Source organism: Castor canadensis, chromosome 14 (assembly GCF_047511655.1).
Source record: "Castor canadensis chromosome 14, mCasCan1.hap1v2, whole genome shotgun sequence".
Classification (NCBI taxonomy): domain Eukaryota; kingdom Metazoa; phylum Chordata; class Mammalia; order Rodentia; family Castoridae; genus Castor; species Castor canadensis.
In genome coordinates, this window is record NC_133399.1 from 48,821,007 (window position 1) to 48,840,818 (window position 19,812).

The window sequence follows — 19,812 nt, forward strand, 5'->3', positions numbered from 1 at the left end:
TGAGAATGACTTAAAAGGGAGTAGATGTTTCTTTAGCTTGGCCATTGGTGGAGGGATAGTTGAGCCCCGTCTAGGTGCTAAGAGGTGGGAACTGAACTCAGAGCCTTGCACTTTCTGGCCACACACTCTTACCACTGTACTATGTCCTCGGTCACACATCTGCCTCTGGTTGGAATTGTTTGGTTTATTCACAATTTCCTTTCTCCCATGGCAAACGACACAAAACTTATATCCTCCTACCTGCTTTCTCAATATTGTTTGCATTGTGATTCCTTGCTTATTCTTTCCATATTACAGATAGCTTTATAATTTACACTAGTATAAGGTAAGAATAGCTTTCATAAAGAATTCATAATTTTTCTTTTCCGGAACGTGCACATGATACGTACAGGAAACTCAGGTGTTGCTTCCTACTATTTGTTGTCCTGCAATACTAAGACGTAGAGATGATTGCTGTAGGGAAGCAAGCTGTTGAGTGCGGGCTAGCAAACCTAGCACGCCTGAAGCCCTAAGATCAAGTCCCGCTAGCACCAAAAAAAAAAAAATGAAAGACTTAGGGGGCTGCTGGGCTCTAGATATTTCTCACACTTTCTTTTTAACTTCTTTTTTGTAGCTTATTTTGGTGTTACTCTGCTTGCAACTCAGGGCCTCAAGCTTGCTACTCAGGTGCTCTACGACTTGAACCATTTGGCCAGCCGAGTTTTGTGTTGGGTGTTTTCAAGTAAGGTCCTGAAAACTCTTTGTCCTCCTGGGCTCAAGCTGGAATTGTCCTCATCTGTGCCTCCTCACTAGCTAGGATGACCGGCCTGACCCCACTGGCACTGGCACCCTGCCCGTTTATTTGTGTTTTGAGACAAGGTCAGGCTATGTAGCCCAGACTATCCTTGAACACACCACGTAGCTTCGGCACACCTGAAGATAGTGATCCTCCTAAGTCCGTTTCTGCAGTGTTGGGTGTACAGGCTCTGGCTCCACGTCTGTCTTGGTAAAATCTTAAGTCACACGTTCACTTCGACACAGTTTTGATGTTTTTGGGTGGTGGTGGGGTTTGAACTGGAGCTCACACTTCTTATGCCAGGAAGTACTGTACCACTTGAGCAGATCCCCGTGCCCTCTACACAGTATCCACTGAGTTTTCAGTGAGATCTATTCATGGAAAACGACATGTATCTGTGGCACGTTTGTAAATTTCCCCACAAAGTCATGGAACACGTAGTTCTTCAGTTGTTGGATATGGACGGTTGTGGTTTTGTCTGCCGGTTGCATACGGAGGCCCTTAGTTGTGTTGCCTGATATTGGCAAGGCACAAAACTATCAAACCAGTATGAAGACCTGAACATCAACTGAAATCTCCATCCTGAGATCCTGGGGTGTGGGTCATTTGTGGAAAGTACTGGATTTCTGTTGTTATATAAGAAATGGCCAGAAACATATCCACTCTCAACACTACTGGGTGAGGTTCACAGTCAATCCTCAAAGGTCACTTACTAGCCAGGCACCGGTGTCTCAAAGGATCACACTTCAAATAGAATCGAGCAACTAGTTCATGAGACTCGATGTCAAAAAAACCGCATCACACACAAAAGAGGATTGATCTGCCATCCTCCTCATCTCTGCATACTGCTCGATTAGAGGCACAAGCAAACGGTACCCTGCAAGCAATGAACTTTTGAGGAGGCACATAACATAAGTGGAACATCCCTCTGGGCTGAAGTTCATGAAATTAGGATGTGCTGCACGATTATCTGTAATTTCTCTTTCACATAAGTATCTTAACACTGTACTCTTAAAACTATGAACGTTACAGTGCTGCCATTGCTGCTTCTTTGACATGCCTACTCAGAGCATTTGACCTTGATATCTTTCAAGGACATTAAATATTTCAAGGCAAACCACCACACTAAGGGACCAGGAATGTCCCATTCTGACTTAAGACTTCATGCAAATAACTTTGTTTCAAAGTTCCAAACTGTGTAACATTTTGCAAAGAGAGTGTCTTACGTGTTTCCACTAAATCCCAGCGAGTGACTGATCAGTGAGTCTGTAATGCCCTAAGTCTTAGAAACACTCTACATGATGCTACTGAGAAGTTATGAAACTGGTGACTGCTCTCTGGAGAAGTAGCCATGTTTCTTTGGGCACAACCAGGCAGGGTGCTGATGCGTCCTGGTTGACTGATGAGCACTCCGTTGCAGGTCTTCCTGCAGATCAACACGCGACCGTTTGATTTCCCAGTCTTCCTGGATCAATAGCGGGTGCACCACATCACCAAGCCTGACCCGTGCCTCTGTTCGAACGAGCGTGGGTGCACAACATCTCCACCAGGCAGCAAGTAAGGAATAGCAGAGTGGGGCCAAGACACGCTTTCAAATATGGGGCTCTTATGGACTCTGTCCTTGGATTTCACCACTTGAATGACACACAGTGCAGATTCCACCCAAATCTGCCTTCCTCTAAAACCGACCGACAGCTTGCACGAATCCAAACTATCAGGTCATATATTTATTTTCACTTTTCACTAGTCAATAAGAGACTGCATGTTGCTGCTACTATTACTTACCTGTTTGACTGACCTGTCCTAAGTACACCATGTAGCAGTCAGCTGCACCTTTGTTCCAGAACTCCTGCAAGATTTACAACTCAACAGTCTTACCAGAGAACTTTTTCACAAAGGAGTGATGGTTCCACGAAAAGATATCAAACTGTTTATTCACAGCTGTGGCCTTTTTCACATTCATAGTCCAAGGGAGAAGCAATATTCCAATAATAACTATCATTTCTTTTTTGTGTGTTGGTTGGTTGTACCGGGATTGGAACTCAGAGCCCATCCCTTCAGCCAGTGTAGCAGCCCTATTTGTGTGCTGGAAATTATGAAATAGGGTCTGGATAACTATTGCCCGGGCTGGAATCCAACTCCCATCTTCCTGATGGCTGCCTCCTGAGTACCTACCATTACAGGCGTGAGCCACAGGCGCCCAGGTGAACTGTTCCTTGTAGCAGGGCAGGCTTTCAAAGCTAGAGAAATTTGATGCCATTCAACTATACGCACAAATATAGTTTCTGCAAAGGAAACTCTACCTGTCTCCGAAAAGGCCGTATGAGCTTCTGAGGACTGTCATTAAGTAGCCCGAAATTATTTTCCTCAGACGATTCTAACGGAATGGGTCCGGATCTGCGTGAGGAAGCACGCGGCGAAATGGCGACCGGAACGCTCCTTCACGCTTAGCCTGCGGCCCAAAGGTGGCCACGGTAACGATTGTGACACACTGGACTTGCAGCCTAGGGATGGCGTCTTGTAGGAGGTTAGTGCCAGGCAGGTTGGGCCACTTGGTGCAGCCAGGCAGGACTGTGGTTTGCGCTGCTTCTGCAGGCGCTGATGGCGATGCTGGGATTTCGTCCGCCGTGCTGTCGCGGCAAGAGTCCGACAAACGGTCTTCTACCTGCAGCCAAAGAAAAAGATTTAAAGGTGCCTTAATCCAGAAGTCTTGTTCCTAGGACGCGTGTTTCACTTGGAAAATCCACGGGAAGGGAGCGGCGTGTGTACGGGAGGGGGCGGGGGCCGGGGGAGAAATGACCTAAAGATTGTATGCACGTAGGAATGAAAGAAACAAAACTCCACTTGAATTTTTCGGAGGAGACACAATGCGGCTCTTAACATATAAGCCGCCTGCTCGAATTCATGACTTGCTCTCATCTTCAGTACGAAGTTAGGACACTAGTTCTCTGATGAAGCCAGGTCCTCCGTCTGAAAGCTGGAGCTTAGTTCTTGTCATTGTGACAGCTGTCAGCTATGCGAATGTGGATTGGTGAGATGGAATGTCACTCCTGGCTTTCAGCCCTGCCCAACTGGAGGCACGTCGTGAGGACTGCCCAATCAGATACAGACACAGAGGCAAGGGGGCGGGCTTTAACAACCTAGGGCGGGTCTTTCACTGAACTGCCACATCTGACAACGCGGTTGGAGATGTCTCAGGCTCCTGCTTTGAGGACCTTCCGGTGGCTTTGCCACAGCCTCTGTCGCCCTGTGTGGTGTCGAACTCTGGCGGATCCATAGGGAGGCCGCCGGCACCGCACACCAAGGGTAGGGCGCGTAGCTCAGCGTTGTGAAGGGGAAGGAGGCAGATTGGAACCGGCGGGAGTCTGTCTCCCCACTAGGTCTCCGAGTCCTCCTTTAGGGCAGCTGGGCCGCGGTCACCTGTAGCTGTGGGGGCTGGGGGAGGAGCGACCTTCATCTCCTTCTGACTGGAGGAGGGGGCTGGGCAGGCAGCGAGGGCAGGGCGCGCGCGTGTCTAACGGTCTCCTTAGATATAGGGAATGTGGAGGGGTGCGGGTGTGAGGCGATGGGAGTAGGATCCGGGGATCTTGGGGTCCCTAGTCAGACTGCCTCCTGTTGCGTGCACCTCTTTGGACCCCAGCTTTCCAAACATGTGGAAAGCAGTCTAAGTACAAACCCCAACCCCATACCTCCCCCACCCCCATCCCATGCCTCTTTCGTCCAACAACAAATTCCTAAATATCCGGCCACTTGGCATTCCCCATTACTGACTCCTCTTTCCACACTTCTTCAACTACTTTTTCATCATAGTACACTTCTTACAGTGTTTCATTCTTTTTCCTGCAAATACTGGAGACAAGGATTTTCAAGGAGCCTTAATGTTTTTCTTTTGGTGCACTTGAGACCAAGGCATAGGAATAGAGTCACTTGACCCCTGTTTTTTGGTTTGTTTAAATTGTGTTTCTCTTCTTGTATCCCCTGGGCCTGACACTAAATGTGAACGTTTTTACAGACGTTATTTGTCCATGGTTTCCGAATTCACTGATTGTCATCAGGTGCCAGACTGCCCTGTGTCTGCTCCCTTAGCATATCCAGTGAATAGCAGCCCCTGGGACCTCTCCTGTACAGCAGCCTGAGCTGTGGATTTGAAGCCTCTCAGAGCTGCTTGGAGGAATCATCGGTATGCACTCATGAATCACGCACTTTCCTTTTTTTTTTTTGTATCGCTTAGCTGCTGTAAGTAGTGTTACAGTGAACATCCGGGTGCAGCCTTCTTGCACTTTCCGAAATCTGCTGTTTTGGATGCCTACCCAGAATTGTGAGTTCTGCATCATCTGGCAGTTCAATGTTTAGTTTTTCAATGCCTTGAATAACCTTCAGGGTATTTCCTACAATTGTTGTGTAAGATTTATCCTAACCAGCAGTGTACCAATGCTGCGTGCTTGTTATATCTGTCTCTTCTCAAACCCATGTTATCCTTCAGCTTATTTTGACTGCTTGGGGGGGGATGGGCAAGGCTAGGGTTTGAACTCAGGGCTTCATTGTTAGAAAGCAGGCACTGTGCCACTTGAGCCACATTTCCAGACCACGTTGCTGACTTGGTTTGGAGGTGTGTTTCCCCAAAACTTTGTCAGAGCTGACCTCCAAACTTGATCCTCCCGATCTTACCCTTTCAAGGAGCTAGGATTGCAAGGGTGTTCCACAGTTGCCTGATGACTCAACTTCTCGAGTATAGCCCTTGTGATAACTGTGCATAGGCTGCATGTGTCCTGCCATTTGGCACAATCATCCCCAAGGCAAAGTTGTTAGAATCCAGGCTGTCAAGTAGCCCCAGGGGACTCTACCATGAACCTCTTCAGGGAATACACAGGGATCTGTGCTTCTGAAACCTCTGTCATACACATGCCAGTGTGCCTGTTTCAAACTGTTCTTTTTGGAGACTGGGAGGATAAAGAAGAACGATGGAGTGGGTGAATTCAGCTATGTTACATGGTAAGAAGTGTTGTTAATGTCACCTTGTAAACCCAGTTCAACAATAATTGTAAATAAAATGAGGAAATGAAACTATTCTGTATTCTCCAGTTCATGGGAATTAACACGTGTCCACTGAGCTCTGCTCCCATAGTATGCAGGAGTATGATGTTTTCCATGGAACAGAATGTGTTCCAGCTGAGAATGCCAGTTCCTAGACCAACTCCTTTCAGGACAACTGGTCATCTGGACTTGTCAGTGTGGAGAGCTGGGGGAGGAGCCTCAGAAGGGCTGAATGCCTGTCTAGGCTGGCTGGAATCTACAGGTGTGGGGTAAAGAGGGTGGTTGGGTTTATGGGTTTTGTAATTTATTGTCATCCCTATCAACTGCCTGCAGCTGGCTAGATGAAAAGTCAACTGTCAACTGTTTTGCAAACCAGGCTAGAAATCCCTTGCCTGGGTAAATCGGGTGTGAACCTCTTTTCTGTCCTTTTTCTAGAGAGAGAAGCCTGTGGAAGTACCAATGCATGACCGTGTATCACCACCACATTTTTTTGGTGGTTCGGAGACTCATGTATGCAGAGTGCTGTCTCTAACTGGTGCTAGGTGAATTTTATACCCATAGAGCACTTTTGAGTCAGGGGGACAAAGTTATGTTGTCACTCTTTCTCACTTCAGAGTGATGCTGGGTGTTTGGCAAATCTTCTGGGGCACATTGCCAGGGAAGGACTCATGGCCACCTGCACCTGACCTTTCCACACACTTTGGATGTGGGTGTTTTCTCAGCTGCCCAGTGTATAGATGTCTCTCAACTAATTTAGGACGTTGAGAATGACTTAAAAGGGAGTAGATGTTTCTTTAGCTTGGCCATTGGTGGAGGGATAGTTGAGCCCCGTCTAGGTGCTAAGAGGTGGGAACTGAACTCAGAGCCTTGCACTTTCTGGCCACACACTCTTACCACTGTACTATGTCCTCGGTCACACATCTGCCTCTGGTTGGAATTGTTTGGTTTATTCACAATTTCCTTTCTCCCATGGCAAACGACACAAAACTTATATCCTCCTACCTGCTTTCTCAATATTGTTTGCATTGTGATTCCTTGCTTATTCTTTCCATATTACAGATAGCTTTATAATTTACACTAGTATAAGGTAAGAATAGCTTTCATAAAGAATTCATAATTTTTCTTTTCCGGAACGTGCACATGATACGTACAGGAAACTCAGGTGTTGCTTCCTACTATTTGTTGTCCTGCAATACTAAGACGTAGAGATGATTGCTGTAGGGAAGCAAGCTGTTGAGTGCGGGCTAGCAAACCTAGCACGCCTGAAGCCCTAAGATCAAGTCCCGCTAGCACCAAAAAAAAAAAAATGAAAGACTTAGGGGGCTGCTGGGCTCTAGATATTTCTCACACTTTCTTTTTAACTTCTTTTTTGTAGCTTATTTTGGTGTTACTCTGCCTTGCAACTCAGGGCCTCAAGCTTGCTACTCAGGTGCTCTACGACTTGAACCATTTGGCCAGCCGAGTTTTGTGTTGGGTGTTTTCAAGTAAGGTCCTGAAAACTCTTTGTCCTCCTGGGCTCAAGCTGGAATTGTCCTCATCTGTGCCTCCTCACTAGCTAGGATGACCGGCCTGACCCCACTGGCACTGGCACCCTGCCCGTTTATTTGTGTTTTGAGACAAGGTCAGGCTATGTAGCCCAGACTATCCTTGAACACACCACGTAGCTTCGGCACACCTGAAGATAGTGATCCTCCTAAGTCCGTTTCTGCAGTGTTGGGTGTACAGGCTCTGGCTCCACGTCTGTCTTAGTAAAATCTTAAGTCACACGTTCACTTCGACACAGTTTTGATGTTTTTGGGTGGTGGTGGGGTTTGAACTGGAGCTCACACTTCTTATGCCAGGAAGTACTGTACCACTTGAGCAGATCCCCGTGCCCTCTACACAGTATCCACTGAGTTTTCAGTGAGATCTATTCATGGAAAACGACATGTATCTGTGGCACGTTTGTAAATTTCCCCACAAAGTCATGGAACACGTAGTTCTTCAGTTGTTGGATATGGACGGTTGTGGTTTTGTCTGCCGGTTGCATACGGAGGCCCTTAGTTGTGTTGCCTGATATTGGCAAGGCACAAAACTATCAAACCAGTATGAAGACCTGAACATCAACTGAAATCTCCATCCTGAGATCCTGGGGTGTGGGTCATTTGTGGAAAGTACTGGATTTCTGTTGTTATATAAGAAATGGCCAGAAACATATCCACTCTCAACACTACTGGGTGAGGTTCACAGTCAATCCTCAAAGGTCACTTACTAGCCAGGCACCGGTGTCTCAAAGGATCACACTTCAAATAGAATCGAGCAACTAGTTCATGAGACTCGATGTCAAAAAAACCGCATCACACACAAAAGAGGATTGATCTGCCATCCTCCTCATCTCTGCATACTGCTCGATTAGAGGCACAAGCAAACGGTACCCTGCAAGCAATGAACTTTTGAGGAGGCACATAACATAAGTGGAACATCCCTCTGGGCTGAAGTTCATGAAATTAGGATGTGCTGCACGATTATCTGTAATTTCTCTTTCACATAAGTATCTTAACACTGTACTCTTAAAACTATGAACGTTACAGTGCTGCCATTGCTGCTTCTTTGACATGCCTACTCAGAGCATTTGACCTTGATATCTTTCAAGGACATTAAATATTTCAAGGCAAACCACCACACTAAGGGACCAGGAATGTCCCATTCTGACTTAAGACTTCATGCAAATAACTTTGTTTCAAAGTTCCAAACTGTGTAACATTTTGCAAAGAGAGTGTCTTACGTGTTTCCACTAAATCCCAGCGAGTGACTGATCAGTGAGTCTGTAATGCCCTAAGTCTTAGAAACACTCTACATGATGCTACTGAGAAGTTATGAAACTGGTGACTGCTCTCTGGAGAAGTAGCCATGTTTCTTTGGGCACAACCAGGCAGGGTGCTGATGCGTCCTGGTTGACTGATGAGCACTCCGTTGCAGGTCTTCCTGCAGATCAACACGCGACCGTTTGATTTCCCAGTCTTCCTGGATCAATAGCGGGTGCACCACATCACCAAGCCTGACCCGTGCCTCTGTTCGAACGAGCGTGGGTGCACAACATCTCCACCAGGCAGCAAGTAAGGAATAGCAGAGTGGGGCCAAGACACGCTTTCAAATATGGGGCTCTTATGGACTCTGTCCTTGGATTTCACCACTTGAATGACACACAGTGCAGATTCCACCCAAATCTGCCTTCCTCTAGGCTAGTTGGAATATACTGGTGTGGGGACAATGAGGGTGGCTGTGTTTGTTTTTTACTTTATTGTTATCCCTATCAACTGCCTGCAGCTGCCTAGATGGAATCTCAACTGTCAACTGTTTGCAAATTTGGCTGGAAATCCCTTGTATGGGTAAATTGGGATTTAACCTCTCTTCTGTCCATTTTCTAGAGAGAGTAGCCTGTGGAACTACAGATGCATGACCATGTATCATCTCCATTTGTTTTTGTGGTTTGGAGACTCATGTATGCATAGTGCTGTCTTTCACTGTTGCAAGATGAATTTTACGCCCATAGAGCACTTTTGAGTCAGGGGGACAAAATTATGTTCTCACTCTTTCTCACTTCAGAGGCATGCTAGGTGTTTTGCATTCCTTCTTGGGCACATTTCCAGGAAATGATTCGTGCCCACCTGCACCTGACCTTTCCACGCACCTTGGATGTGGGTGTTTTCTCAGCTGCCCAGTGTATAGATGTCTCTCAACTAATTTAGGACTTTGAGAGTGACTTAAAAGGGAATAGATGTTTCTTTATCTTGGCCCTTGATGGTGGGATAGCTGAGATACCTATAGATGCTAAGTGGTGGGAACTGAACTCGGAACCTTGCACTTTCTGGCCTTACACTCTTACCACTGTACTATGTCCTCAGTCACACATCTGCTTTTGGTTGGAATTATTTTGTTTATTCACAGTTTCCTTTCTCACATGGCAAACAATACAAAACTTATATCCTCCTACATTCTTTTAAATATTGTTTGTATTATGATTCTTTGTTTATTATTTCAATATTATAGATAGGTTTGTAATTTACACTAGTATCAGGTAACAATAGATATCATAATGAATTCATAATTTTTCCTTTCAGAACATGTGCACATGATACTGATATGAAACTCAGTGTTGCTTCCTACCATTTGTTTTCCTGTAATAATAAAATGTAGAGACAGTTGTGAAGTGGCCCAAGTTGTTGAGTGCGGGCTAGCAAACCTAGCAATCCTAGCATGCATGAGGCCCCAAGATCAATTCCCTCTAGCACCAAAAAAAATCATAAAAGACTTAGGGAGCTGCTGGGCTTTATATATTTCTCATGCTTTCTTGTTTAACCTCTCTTTTTAGCTTATTTGGGTGTTACTCTGGTTTGAACTCATGGCCTCAAGCTTGCTACTCCCATTCTCTACAAGTTGAACCACTTGGCCAGCTCTGTTTTGTATTGGGTGTTTTCAAATAAGGTCCTGAGAACTCTTTGTCCTCCTGGGCACAAGCTGTGATTCTCCTGATCTGTTCCTCCTCACTACTTAGGATGACCGGCCTGACCCACTGGCACCCTGACAGTTTATTTGTGTTTTGAAACAAGTTCATGCTATGTAGCTCAGAGTATCCTTGAACACACCATGTAGCTTAGGCACACCTGAAGATAGTGATCCTCCTAAGTCTGTTTCTGCAGTGTTGGGTGTACAGGCTCTGGCTCCATGTCTGTATTGGTAAAATCTTAAGTCACACATTCAATTCTACACAGGTTTGATGTCTTTGGGTGATAGTGGGGTTTAAACTGGAGCTCACACTTCCTATGCCAGCAAGTACTGTACCACTTGAGCAGATCCCCCTGCCCTGTACACAGCATCTGCTGATTTTTCAGTGATATCTATCCGTGAAAAACAACATGCATCTGTGGTATGTTTGTAAATTTCCCCACAAAGACATGGAACACGTAGTTCTTCCGTTGTGGATATGGATCATTGTGGTTTTGTCTGCCGGTTGCATATGGAGGCCCTTAGTTGTGTTGCCTGATATTCGAAAGGCATAAAACTATCAAACCAGTATGAAGACCTGAACGTCAACTGAAATCTCCATCCTGAGATCCTGGGGTGTGGGTCATTTTTGGAAAGTACTGGAACTTTCTCCTTGGTTTGTTTGTTATCATCTGGATCTCCTTGTTCTCATGTTTTTCTGTGACTATTGATGTACTTCTTCTTTCCTGTTAATAGGAAAGTACATGAATCAGATTAGGACCCAACCTCCAATTAACTAAATTTGTATTTGTTGTGAATTTGAGGGAAATATGTCGAAGCTTTTGTCCAGTCTGAGGCACCATTTTAATGGATGCAATGAGTCCCGGTATTCGTGAAAGAAAAGAGAGCAAGATGCCAAAGGAAGTCTTCTTAAGTTTAGCTTACATCATAAATGTGGCCATATAAACAGGTGTGGCACCTTAGACTATCGGCTATACATTGTGACATGTACCATGTCAGCACCAGGCAGGTTGGGGCAGTCCATTTAGCCTGTCAGCAAAGAGTGTGTCTTGCTCTGCTTTTGGAGGCACTTGTGTGAACTCTGCAGTTTTGGCCGTGTCGCTGGTTGGGCCTTAGCCCAACAACCAGTGTTTTACGTGCAGCCTAAAAAAGTAAAGGATATTTTAAAGGTGTCTTAATCCCATAGCATTGCTGCTTTGACAATTGTTTCATTTAGCCACTAACATTGTATTAAAAATTCGATGTGAAGGGGCGGGGGGGGGGGGGCGTAAGCGGGAAAAATGTGCGCAAAATGTATGCACATATGAATAAATAAAAAAATCCATGTGAATTTTTCTGGGGGACACAATTCACCTCATAACAAATACAAACCTGCTGTAAATCATACTCCGCTATCATCTTCGAAACTGCACTATACACCAGTTCTATGATGAGCTAGGTCCTACCTCCCAAACTGCTGCATAGAATGTGTCAGTGTTACCTAGCTCAGCCATCCAGTTGTGTATTGGTAAAATGGAATGTCACTCAGGGCCTCAAGCTCTGTCCAATTGGAGGCACGTCATAAGGACTGCACAATGAGGCACGGATACAGAAAGGGGCGGGCTTAAATGATCCTGGGCGGGTTTTGAACTAAAACTAGCTGTCAGAGAACATCTGGAAATTGTCTCCAGGCTTTCTCCTCTGTTGAGGATGTTCAGGTGGCTTTGTCACAGCCTCTGTCGCCCTGAGAAAGATCAGACTCAAGCAGATTATAGGGAGGATGCCAGGCAACCTTAAACCAAGAATAGGACATGCAGGTCAGTGTCCTGAGGGGAAGGGAGGCAGTTTGTAACCATCGGTTTGCGTCTGCACACTATGCGTCGGTGAGTCCTCCTGTAGGGCAGCTGGACCGGGGTCGCCTCTGGCTTTGGCAGGTGGGGTCGCGACCTTTAGCGCCTTCTGGCTGTGGGAGGGGCTGTTAGGTAGGGCGCGTGCCTAACGCTCTCCCTACTTGTAGATGACGTGGAGGTGAACCGGCCTGTGGAGATGCTAGGATCTGTGACTCATGCACACCCCAGGCTGCCTTCTTCCTGTTGGGCCCACCTCTTTTGCCCCCACATTTCCAAATATGTGGAAAGCAGTCTTAAATACAACCACCACCTCCCAGTCCAGCGCTTCTGTGGTCTAACCATAAATCTCTAAATATCCTCCTCCCAGCCCTCATTCCCCAACATCGGCTTCCCCTTTCCTCAGAATTATCAACTATGTTTTGCTCGTGGGACAGTTCTAACACACGGTACTTCATCCTTCCTTTTTCAAATGGCAGCCCTACAAGACGACTTACGAACACATAGTGGGGTGACGCAAACCTACGGTTACAAACTGCCTCCCTTCTCCTTCAGGACGCTGACCTGCATGTCTTGTCCTTGGTTCTAGGGTACCCGGAGTCCTCCCTATAATATGCTGGAGTCTTAGAATTCTTCGGCTATTAAAGGATGTGAAAAAAACAACCGAACATCCTCAACAGAGAAGAAAGCTTGGAGATAATTCCCAGATGATCTCTGAAGGTCAATTTCAGTTAAAGACCCGCCCAACGTCATTAAAGCCCGGCCCTTCCCCTCTGCATCCGTGTCTGATTGGGCACTCCACACGCCGTGCTTCCAATTGGACAGGATTTGAGGGCCTGAGCGACGTTAGATTGCACAATCCACACCTGCATGGTTGAGAAAGGTCACAATGACATTTTTAACACTGCAGCTTATGGTAGGAAGATTTACTTCACCACAGAACAGGTGTACTACCCTGGTATTGAAGACGATAGCAGAATAAGAATTAGTAAGGAGGCTAGTATATGCTTTGAGCAGAAAAGTGTTCCCCCCAGAAAATTTGCGTTAATTTTTGTGCACAGTATTAGCAGATAAGTGAAACACGTGTCAAAGGAACAATATTACTTGATTAAGGCACTTTGAAGTTGTGCTTTTCTTTTCTTTTCTTTTTCGGCTGCACATCAAAAACTGGTACTTTCACTAAGTGCGGAATTCACTCAAGGCCTCCAAAAACTGCACAAACCACACTGCTTCCTGCCCAGTAGCAGTAGCTGCCCCAACCAGCCTGGGGCTAACCTGGTACAGTTGGCCATCTATAAGCTGAAACTCTAATGTGACAAAACAGTTACTCTGGCCACATTTATGAGCTCATCTAAGCTTCCAAAGTCCTTTCTTATGCAACTTGCTGTCTTTTCTTTGTCAGGACGGCCCAGGCTTATTGCATCCATTACAATAGCATTTCAGACTGGACAATGTTTCCGACATATTTCCCTCAAATTGATAACTAAAATAAATTCAGTTAATTGGGTGTTGGGCCCTAATCTGATTCATGTACTTTCCCTATAACTGGAAGGTAAAGAACATCGACAGTCACAGAAAAACTCGAGAACAAAGAGATCTAGATGACAAAGACAAACCAAGGAGAGAGATCTCAGGAGAAACCAATCTATCCAAAACCTTGATGTTCTGGAACAATGAGGAAAATCAATGTATACTATTAATAAACACCCTTCAGAATCTCATAGAGCTTTTTAGGGGACACTTAGATTTTCTCTGCTGCAACTAGAATGACATGAAATTTCTCTAGGCTAATTCATAGATACAAACACATACACACATTCAGAGGAGTTTAAAATTTGATTTGTTTATTAAAAATTAAATATGTTGACATTCAGTTTGATTTTTGGGTGAAAACCTAAACTTGTGATGAGTTTTATCTACACACGAGATATGTAACCCAGTTTTTATGTAACTTTTTGCAATTTTATTTTATCCTAAATTCACAAATTTTCCTTTCAAAACAAGTCCAAATGTGAAACAACACATGCATGTGATACTATATGAAACTTAGGTTGTGCTAACACTATTTGTTGCACTGGACATGTAAGACCTAGAGTGAGGCTGGGATATAGACCTTGCCCTACACTTAGTGTTTACATCACTTCTTTTTATTTATTTTGGTGGTACTTGCATTTGAATTCAGGGTCATGTCCTTGTTAAGCAGATGCTATACCTCTTGAGCCACACCTTCATCCCTGTTTTGAGTTGGGTGTTTCCAGTGGAGTTTGGCGAACAATTTGCCTGGACTGCCCTCCACCTTGGTCGTGCTGAACTCTGTCTCTTCCGTAGTTAGGATTGTAGGCCTGACCCACACTGACATTCTACTTTGGTTTTGATACAGGATCTTGCAATGTAGCCCAGGGTATTGCAAAACACACCATGTAGCTCACTTACCTGAAACTAGTGATCCTTTTACTTCTGCTCCCTCATTGTGGTCTCCATATCATCTTCGGACAAAATCCTCACTTTGTTCTGTCACTCACACTCAGTTCTAAACAGCTTTTGATGTCTTTGGATGGTACTTTGGTTTGAACTTGACCTCATACTGGTTAGGAAAGTACTAAACCACTTAAGTCAGACCCTTGCCCTCCACATGGACATACAGTGATTTTTCAGTTGACCGCTATCCATGGCACACTGATACGATTCCATGGCATTCCTGGAAATGTTCCCATGAGAAATAGCACACATATTTTCTTTTTTTGCCTGATATTAATCTTTATAGATATGTCTGATGGTTTCATATTTAGGTTCTGAAGTGTGTTGTCTGAGATGGAAGGATAGAAAGCTGTCAAACTGATAAGATAACCTAAGGCCTAATCAAATCTCCATCCCAAGGTCTAAGTGTGGGGGGCATTTATGGAAAGTATTGGGTTTCTATTAGCATTTGAGAAATAGCCACAAATTTGCCTGCTAAAACACTCCTGGGTGAGGATGAAGGTCACATCCTTATAGGTCCCGGACTCCTAAAACACCATGTATGTAGAGTCTGATAGGGGGAGGCAGCACAGGATCTCTTATTCAATTCATGAGCAATCCCCATGATTCTGATCCCCAAACTTGACATCTATGACTTGGTCATCAGTATCTTTTTCTCTACATTCAAGTCTTTGCCTATGGTCACTGAGATGTGGAATTGAATTATTGTTCAGGGCAACAGCAGCATAGGAGCACCTCTCTGCATTGTGAGTCATGCCACTCTCCTGGCATTGATACTTCTATTAAACCTGTACTCATCAAACAGTAAATATTAGAGTACTTACACTGCTCTCCCTTTTAAATGCCTGCCCATGACATTGACCTTGACCCCTATCAGGGTAATTAAGTATTAGAAAGAGCCAGGCACTGGACTCTTACACCTGTACTCCTTGCTACAGTGGAGACAGAGATCACAAAGATTGCAGTTCAAAGCCAGTGGAGGAAAATAGTAAGACCCATTCTCAAAAATACCTAATTACAACAGAAATTAGAGTACTAGAGTGGGACCAAGTCTCACATTCTAATATAGGGACCCTTCTTGGATCTGTCTTAGGGCTTGACTCTTTGAATGACCCACAGTACAGACTCCAACAGAATCTCTGTTCCTTTACTAGCCACTGGCAACAAACTTACACAAATCCAGAATCTCAGATCATACATTTATTTTCACTTTACACTACTCAAAAGGAATCTGCATGTTGCTACTGCTCTTACTTACCTGTGCCAAGTACCCCATGTACCAATCAGCTGCACAGCCCTTCCAGAAATTATCCAAGACTTACATATCAACAGTATTACCCCAGAGTTTTTTCACAATGATTAAGGTTTACAACAAAAACTATATGAAACTATTTTACAAATTTATTGACACCTGTGGCCTCATGCATGTGCATAGCTCAAGGGAGAAGCAATCTTCCAATATGAAATACCAATTCTTATAGCAGTCTAGGCTTTCAAAGCTACAGAAATTTCATGTCATTCCAACCCTATTGTCATCTAGTTGCAGCAGAGAAAATCTAAGTGTCTCCTAAAAGCTCTACGAACTTCTGAAGGCTGTCATTTAATACTATACATTCATTGTCCTCATTACTCCAGAACATCAAGGTTTTGGATAGAATGGTTTCTCCTGAGATCTCTCTCCTTGGTTTATCATTGTCATTTCAGGTTATAAGGAAAGTACATGAATCAGATTAAGGCCCAACACCCAATTAACTGAATTTATTATAGTTATCAATTTGAGGGAAATATGTCAAAAACATTGTCCAGTCTGAAGTACTATTGTAACGGATGCAATAAGCCTGGGTCATCGTGACCAAGGAAAGACAGGAAGTTGCAGAAGGAATGATTCTGGAAGCTTAGATGAGCTCATAAATGTGGCCAGAGTAACTGTTTGTCACGTTAGAGTTTCAGCTTATGGATGACGACCTGTACCAGGTTAGCCCCAGGCTGGTTTGGGCAGCTACTGCTACTGGGCAGGAAGCAGTGTGGTTTGTGCAGCTTTTGGAGGCCTTGTATGAGTTCTGTACTTAGCGCAAGTACCAGTCTTTGATGTGCAGCAGGAAAAAAAAAGGAAAAAAAAGCACAACTTCAAAGTGCCTTAATTAAGTAATATTGTTCCTTTGACACGTGTTTCACTTATCCGCTAATACTGTGCACAAAAATTAACGCAAATTTTGGGGAGGGAACACTTTTTTGCTCAATGCATATACTAGCCTTCTTAGTAATTCATACTCCGCTATCCTCTTCAATAGCAGGGTAGTACACCTATTCTGTGGTGAACTAGGTCCTCCCTCCATAAGCTGCAGTGTTAAAAATGTCATTGTGACCTTTCTCAGCCATGCAGGTGTGGATTGTGCAATCTAACGTCACGCAGGGCCTCAAACCCTGTCCAATTAGAAGAACGGCATGTGGAGTGCCCAATCAGACACGGATGCAGAGGGAAAGGGGCGGGCTTTAATGACGTTGGGCGGGTCTTTAACTGAAATTTGCTGTCAGAGATCATCTGGGAATTATCTCTAAGCTTTCTCCTCTGTTGAGGATGTTCGGGTGGTTTTTTCACATCCTCTAATAGCCTAAGAATTCTAAGACTCCAGCATATTATTGCTGGCTATGCAGTGGGCCCCAGATGTTAGGTGCAATTAAAGGCTGACTTGTGGATCAGTCTTTGAATTTTTTTCCTGCACCTAGTTTGATGGCAGTTATTATTTTGGTTAGAGCCAGTCAGAGTTACCCCAGTGTGGCTCCAACTTCTCAGGGAGGTATTAGAATCACGGAGGTTAGGCTACTGCTTCTGTACCCTAGTCACCATCTTGGATATCGGCTAATTACTAAAATCAGAAAAGAACAAGAAGAGATAACAACAAAAACTAAGGAATTCCAAATGATCATCAGAGAATACTTTCAGAAACTATATTCCAATAAATTAGAAAATCTTGAAATAATGGACAAATTTCTAGATACTTTTGACCATCCAAAACTCAACCAAGAGGATATTAACCACCTAAACAGATCTATAACACTTAATGAAATTGAAGCAGCAATAAAGAATCTCCTAAAAAAGAAAAGTCCAGGACCTGATGGATTCTTTGCTGAATTCTATCAGACCTTCAAAGAAGAACTAATATTAATGCTTCTGAAACTTTTCCACAAAATAGAAAGGTTAAGAAACACTACCTAACTCATTCTATGAAGCCAGCATTGCACTCATCCCAAAACTGGACAAGGACACATCCAAAAGGAGAACTACAGGTCAATCTCCTTAATGAACATCGAAGCAAAAATGTTCAATACAATAATGGCAAACCGAATCCAACAATACATCAGAAAGATCATTCACCATGTCCAAGTTGGCTTCATCCCAGGGATACAGAGATGGCTCAATGTACACAAATCAATAAATGTAAAGAAGTACATTAATAGAAGCAAAAACCACTTGATCTTCTCAATAGATGCAGAAAAGGCCTTTGATAAGATTCATCACCAGTTCATGATAAAATCCTTAAGAAAATTGGGAATACAGGAATGTACCTCAACATTATAAAAGCTATATATGACAAACCTAAAACCCACATCATACTTAATAGGGAAAAAAATGAAACCATCCTGACCACCATCAGGAACAAGGCAAGGATGCCCACCCTGCCCACTCCTATTCAACACAGTCCTGGATCTCCTAGCCGGAGCAACAAGGTAAGAAGAAGAAATAAAAGGAATAAAAATATGTAAAGAAATAGTCAAGGTATCCCTATCTGCAGACGATATGATCCTATACCTCAAAGACACAAAAAAATTCATTCAAAAACTCCTGGCCACCATTAGCAGTTTCATCAATATACCAGGGTACAAAATCAACTTACAGAAATCAGTAGCCTTTAGCCTCTTGGTGCTTATCATAAGCTGTGTTCTTACACTAACTGTATAGGAGGAGGAGGCAAAGTAAACCTACCCCATGTACACCTCAGCCCAAGTCCTGTGCCTAGTCTGTACTGTGAATGCAGAGACATGGGGTGGGAGAAAAAAAAATCAGTAGCCTTTCTATACACCAACAATGAACAAATTGAAAAAGAACATAGGAAAACAATTCCATTTACAGTAGCCTCAAAAAAATCAAATACCTAGGAATAAACTTAACAAAAGTTATAAATGACTTCTACAAGGAGAACTACAAACTACTGGAAAAAAGAGATTGAGGAAGACTACAGAAGATGGAGAGATCTCCCATCCTCATGGATTGGCAGAATCAACATAGTAAAAAATGGCTATACTACCAAAAGCAATCCACATGTTCAATGCAATTCCCATCAAAATCCCAATGACAATCATCACAGAGATTGAAAAATCTGCCCTAAAGTTCATTTGGAAACACAAAAGACCATGAATAGCCAAGGCAATACTGAGTTAAAAGAGCAATGCTGGAGGTATCACAATGTCAGACTTCAAATTATACTACAGGGCCATCACAATAAAAACAGAATGGTACTGTCACAAAAACAGACATGAAGACCAGTGCAACACAATAGAGGTCCCAGATATGAATCCACACAGCTACGCCTCCTTATTTTTGACAAAGATGCCAAAAACATATGATGGAGAATAGACAGTCTCTTCAACAAATGTTGCTGGGAAAAGTGGTGATATGCCTGCAAAAAACTGAAACTAAATCCATGCCTGTCACCCTGTACTAGTTTCAACTCAAAGTGGATTAAGGACCTTAATATCAGACCAGAAACCTTGCAGTTAGTACACAAAAGAGCAGGGACTACCTTGGAAACAATAGGTATAGGCAAGGACTTCCTCAGTAGAACTCCATCCACCCAGCAACTAAGAGAAAGGATGGAAAATGGGACTACATGAAATTAAAAAGCTTCTGCACAACAAACAGTATGGTCTCTGAACTGAAGAGACCACCCACAGAGTGGGAGAAAATATTTGCTAGCTATACATCAGACAAAGGACTAATAACCAGATATACAGGGAACTGAAAAAACTAAACTCCCCAAAAATCAATGAACCAATAAACAAGTGGGCAACTGAACTAAACAGAACTTTTTCTAAGGAAGAAATCCAATGGCCAAAAACACATGAAAAAATGCTCACCATCCCTAGCCCTAAAGGAAATGCAAATCAAAACCACAATAAGATTCCACCTCACCCCTGTTAGAATAGCTATCACCA

The 19,812-nt window shown here is 43.8% G+C and overlaps 1 non-coding gene across 1 annotated transcript; it reads left to right on the forward strand.

Moving 5' to 3' along the window:
* The first annotated feature begins 18,511 nt into the window (after positions 1 to 18,511).
* On the forward strand, positions 18,512 to 18,643 carry LOC141417110 (small nucleolar RNA SNORA51). Its single transcript, XR_012441729.1, has one exon. It is a non-coding gene; the product is annotated as a small nucleolar RNA SNORA51 (small nucleolar RNA).
* The last annotated feature ends 1,169 nt before the right edge of the window (positions 18,644 to 19,812 follow it).